This window comes from Nicotiana sylvestris, chromosome 3 (genome assembly GCF_000393655.2).
Source record: "Nicotiana sylvestris chromosome 3, ASM39365v2, whole genome shotgun sequence".
Classification (NCBI taxonomy): domain Eukaryota; kingdom Viridiplantae; phylum Streptophyta; class Magnoliopsida; order Solanales; family Solanaceae; genus Nicotiana; species Nicotiana sylvestris.
The window spans coordinates 205,399,681-205,405,776 of record NC_091059.1 but is presented as its reverse complement, the minus strand read 5'-3'; positions in this window follow the sequence as shown (position 1 = coordinate 205,405,776).

Here is a 6,096-nt window from a genome sequence, read left to right as displayed (position 1 = left end):
TGATATGCATGTCATACCCATACTATCTGTATTTCCCCAAAACATTATACTCGTATCAATAGCTAAGGGCCCCGATCACAATTATATAATAACATGGGACCTGAGTGTATTAAAAAGATCCCAATTCCCAACATATATTTTTCTTTATAAAGAACAAAGAAAAACAAAAGGGAAATAATAAAAATTTTGATCCCTCTATTCTATATATGCTAATATTATGAACTTTAGTTTGTACTCCTCCCTATGTTTACTTTTGCTTGACATGTATTGTAAAAATAGATTTTCATTTTTACTTGTCACTTTACGCATATTAAGAGAAGACAAATTTTTTTCCTATTATACCCACAATATTTATTACTCATTTCAAATTATTTTCTCATATCCAATAAAATATGTGTTTATCTCGAAAATACAGTAACAATTAAACTTGATTTGTGGTTTTAAAGATACGTGATTTAGTTCAATACCAGTTAGTAATCAACAAATATGAAGTAGAAATGAAAGAAACAAGTGAATCAAACCAATGTTGCTCAACTGCGGTGACCTCGAGGTGGGCTTAGAACAATAAGAACAATTCTGATGAACAGTAGGCAAAAAGTAGAGAGTATATTCTTTGCTCATTGATTAGATTATCTTACAAATGATTTGGGACCCTTTATATAATAAGGAAACCCTAAGTAAGGAATATTTTTATTTACAGTAAGGAATATTCTTAGTACAGCTATGTAACCGCCTAGTACGGAATCGTATAATCCTATTGCGAGATTTGCGCCATGATCTTGGGGACGTGGCAGGAATCTAGCTCATTCTGTTAAAAATTCATAACGGTACTATTCTGGGGTCGAGCATACTCGATCTCGTTATGTATCGTGCTCTATCTTTGAGCTTGGGTCTGGTCCTTCGAGCTCGAACTCGACCTTGCCTGAGCTCGAGCTCAAGACGACCCCTCGAGCCTATAGATCGGAGGCATACGATTTCGAGCGTATACAGATAGTCCCTGCGTTTCTTAGAATAAGATGATAAAAACGACTTGAGTCTCGATCTCCTCGATGTCTCGATCATGATGCCAATCTCGTGATGTTAGCGTCTGAAGTGATTGAAAGGTCGTGTCTGCACGGCTTCCTAGGTCATTAATTAGAGGCGGCTGACGGTCGTCCTTTTGGCTTCCCCAATACGCTTAAGTGACTTGTATAAATAGGCCAACTTCACAATTTTGCAAACTTTACTTCTCAATTCGTTCCCAAATCTTGTTAGCTCCTTCAACTTCCCTAAGACCACACTTCTCTCAACTTGTTCTTTACCTCATCATCAACCTTCTCTTCTTTACTTGAATCACAATGGCTAAAACATCCAAAACCGTTCCCCAACAAGAAAAAGCCTCTTTGTCATCACGGCCATCGAGAAGTAAACCATTGGTGCCACCTCGCATCGAGGAGTGCATTCCCCCATCGTGAGAAATAATATTCGATTTCAAAATTGAAAAACTTGTATCGACATTAGGCCGATGTGAGCCCATGTCTCGATACATCTGTTTGATAACCAAGGATGAGCTTGAGCAGGTAAAGAAGGATTGCAACTAGGATGACAAAGATGTGGTGATTCCTTCCCCAGAAGAGGACATTACTACCCATAAAATGGGGTACTTAAGCGTGTACACCTACCCATTCACGTTGGGCCCCACAAATCCTAATCTGGATCCTATAGATCCAGTTATTCTCGACTTCTGCCAACGATACCAAGTGACGCTTGGCCAGATCTACCCTTCATTCTGGCAAATTGTTCATTTGATTAGATTCTTCTCGAGCCAAGTCAAGGGGATGTCTTTCACCCTTGACCATCTGATCAGGATGTACAGTCCTCGACTATACCGAGGTGGCTTGATAAAATTGCAATGCCGATCCTCAAAATCTCTCTTCTCCAGCATCGATGAGGACAAAGACTGAGGATTGATGAGCCGGTTTGTCCGAGTCAAGACCTCTAACCTGATTCCTGCTAAAAGGATGCCATTCCCCGTGCAATGGAACATGAAAAGTATATACATAGTAACTTGCTTCCCTTTTTTATGATTTTATCTTCTTCTCAATATGACCCCTTTTCCGATGGTGCAGCTGCCGCTTGGTTTCCAGGAGCGGTCCCAGACCTCGAAGGTTGGGTCCGCAAGCAGGCCTCTACTTCTTCTTATGCGGAGCGCTGCTGGCACGATTTAGCCAAGGGCCGATGGGAGGCAAAAAATCACGGTGAGTTTTCTTGTTTGTTTACTTGTGTTTCTCAATGAAATACTTACTTTGTCTTTATGTAGACCTTGGAGACGCTGTCGAAAGGTGGCCACCCGTACCTGTTGAAGAAGAGATCCCAAAGCCTCCCAAAGAAAAGAAAAGAAAAGAAAGAGGGGGTCGTCTGCAAATACCCCGAAGCCGAAGAAGAGCACGGTTCAAAAGCCTAAAGCCGATACTGTGGCCTTATCTCCAAAAATGGCTCAACGCCTACGGGACCAGAAAGAAGAAGAAGATGACGACTGCATGTTGGTTGCTCTTAAAAGACAAAGCAATGGTGCTTCGAAGTCTACCGAACTGGTAGTGGTAGATGTGGTTAATTTTAGAACCGAAGAAATCTTCGAGGGAAGCTCAAGCAAAGTCCCCAGCCCATGGGGCAGCAAAAAAAGCACCTCATTTTGGAGGTCATTTGGAGGGTGAGACCGAGGGGCCCGGTCCCGAGCCCCTGAAATAGAAGGTCACGCCCCGAGTGGATCACTTGGGGTAATCAATGTATATGATTCGCCTCCTGGACCTGAGTTCTTTGAGGGAATTTCCGAGATGCTCAGAACATGGGAACTCTCGATATGGGGACGCGCCATGAAGGGCATGATATCTTTCCGGAATGTCTTGCTGGGATCGAGGATGGCCCCGACCTAGATACTTCTTTCATTTTTGATGAGGCCCGGTGACTCATCAAACAAGTAAGTATTTGTCCTTTGAAATCACGCTTGTACTTTATCCTTGTTATTCTGAATCTAGCCTATCCCTTTTTGTGAAGGCTATCGTGCTTCATAAGAATGCATTCTCGAAGTCTCGAGCTGAGCTTGCTCGATGTGGGGCCGAGATTAAGAAGACCTCGGAGAGAGGGACAGTCTTAAAATCCTCTATGTTAAGAAAGAGGGGAAGATTAGTGATCTCCGAGTTGAATTGACGAAGGCTTGTCAAGAACGGATCGAGCTCGTTGAAACGGTAATATTGCCTTTGAGGGTCTGTTGTGTACTTGTTTGTTTTGATGATTAATACTTGAATTTCGTAGTTTCAGTAGAAGGGCGAGTTGGTGGAGCAGCTTCGGGAGAAGCTTAAGGTGAAGGAGGACGAGACCCTGGGGTGGAGACATGGCATGGACAGTCTCGCCTCTGAGAAAGAAACTCTTAGAGTGTAGCTGACATCACTCGAACTCTAGTTTCAAAGTGTGAAGGAGGAGAGCCTAGATCGAGACCGCGAAATCGAGGAGCTTAAAGCTAAATCCACTTCTATGCTGGCCAAAGCTAAATTTGACGCTGAGGCAATTATGTCTTTATACCGAACCGACACCGAAGCAGCTAACACCCGGGCAAGAGATATCTCTGCTGCGGCTGAAGTCAAGTTATCATGTGCACTTGACCACGCCAAGCGGCAGTCCCGGAGAGAGATCCTCGAGGAGGTGCATACTCGCGACTTCAATTTCTCGGCCGATATTGAAAAGGCAAAGGATTTGGAAGAAGAGGTCGTCGCTTTGCTTTCTAATGACGAGGATACATGCATTGGCTTTGATAGTGGAGGACACGAAGATGAAGACCCCGAATATAAGGCTCTCGAAGGCGCGACTCCCGGAGATGCAGGTGGCGAGGATGCGGCCTGGAGTAGTTTTAGGTTTCTTTATTTTGTTTTTGTGTAAGGACCCATCGTGGGTATTGTAAATATTTTTTGCAAGCGTCTCTTTAGAAATACTAAAGGACCTTTTTATTTCAATTTTGGCTTTGTGTTAAATCTCATTTTGTCTTCATTTGTGAAATTTTTTAATTGTGTGACTTAAATTATCAGTCTGGGCATTAGTTTGGACTCAGAACATAATAAACCCTTAGGTTTTTATTGATCAATATAATACCCCATAAGGTTTTAGATAATCCTGGAGCTAAGCTTAAATCAATTTGATGTGAGCTCGGAATAATAGGACTCTTGGGTCCGAGTTGAGTGAGAACGAGGTCTCGAACTCTTATATGTTTTTGGCCCTTAAACTCTTTTAAGTTGGCCATTAGGATCTTATATATCGGCCCTCATGCTCTTTTTTAAAATCGCCCATTAGGCTCTTTAAGTTGGACCGATTCATCCTCTAAAGTGGCTATAATTTTAAACTCTTTCCGGCTAAAAGACTTAGTAAATATTAGACTATTCTTTCTTTGGTGTGTCAAGACCTAGGTCAAGCTTAGCCCTTTTAAGAGAATGCCTATTGTGTGATGCCGATCCCGATTTCTTAACTCAGCTTTTCCCAGGTTGTTTGCATGTTCATAACTCGAGGCTTGTAAATGCATCGCTTGCCCTTAGTCGAGCACATGAGTGTTACCCTACACCACATTTAATTATGTATTCTAATAATATCTTCCCCTTTTTGTTTAAATTTTCCCTCCTTTTTTAACAATACAATGAATAAACTGAGCTCAAATAAGTCCAGCTTATCTTGCTTCCTAGATCTCGCCCAATTTGAAGTTATCAAGCCTTAGAGACGGCTATAATCACAAGAATTACTCCTTTAGCATTTCAAACTAGTTTCTTCCACCTGGTGAAGAAGAGACCCCAAAGCCTCCCAAAGAAAAGAAGAGAAAGAGGGGGTCGTCTGCAAATACCCCGAAGCCGAAGAAGAGCACGGTTCAAAAGCCTAAAGCCGATACTGTGGCCTTATCTCCAAAAATGGCTCAACGCCTCCGGGACCAGGAAGAAGAAGAAGATGACGACTGCATGTTGGTTGCTCTTAAAAGACAAAGCAATGGTGCTTCGAAGTCTACCGAACTGGTAGTGGTAGATGTGGTTAATTTTAGAACCGAAGAAATCTTTGAGGGGAGCTCAAGCAAAGTCCCCGAGCCATCGGACAACAGAAGAGCACCACATTTTGGAGGTCATTTGGAGGGTGAGACCGAGGGGCCCGGTACCGAGCCCCTTGAAATAGAAGATAACGCCCCGAGTGGATCACTTGGGGTAATCAATGTGGATGATTCGCTGTCTGGCCCTAAGTTCTCTGAGGGGCATTTCCGAGATGCTCGGAACATAGGAACTCCCGATATGGGGACGCGCCATAAAGGGCATGATATCTTTCAGGAATGTCTTACTGGGATCGAGGATAGCCCCGACCCAGATGCTTCTTTCATTTTCGATGAGGCCCGATGACTCTTCAAACAAGTATTTGTCCTTTGAAATCATGCTTGTACTTTATCTTTGTTGTTCTGAATCTAATCTATCCCTTTTTGTGAAAGCCATCGTGCTTCATAAGAACGCATTCTCCAAGTCTCGAGCTGAGCTTGCTCGATGTGAGGCCGAGCGTAAGAAGACCTTGGAAGAGAGGGATAGTCTTAAAATCCTCTATGTTAAGAAAGAGGGGAAGATCATCGATCTCCGAGTTGAATTGACGAAGGCTTGTCAAGAACGGACCGAGCTCATTGAAAAGGTAATATTGCCTTTGAGGGTCTGCTATGTACTTGTTTGTTTTGATGACCAATACTTCAATTTGGCAGTTTTAGCAGAAGGGCGAGTTGGTAGAGCAGCTTCGGGAGAAGCTTAAGGTGAAAGAGGCCGAGACCTTGGGGTGGAGGCATGGCATGGACAGTCTCGCCGATGAGAAAGAAACTCTTCGAGAGTAGATGGCTTCACACGAACGCCAGTTTCAAAGTGTGAAGGAGGAGAACCTAGCTTGAGGTCGCGAAACCGAGGAGCTTAAAGCTAAATCCACTGCTGAGCTGGCCAAAGCCAAATTTGACGCTGAGGCAATTATGTCTTTATACCGAGCCGACGCTGAAGCAGCTAACACCCGAGAAAGAGAGATCTCTGTTGTGGCTGAAGTCAAGTTATTATGTGCACTTGACCATGCCAA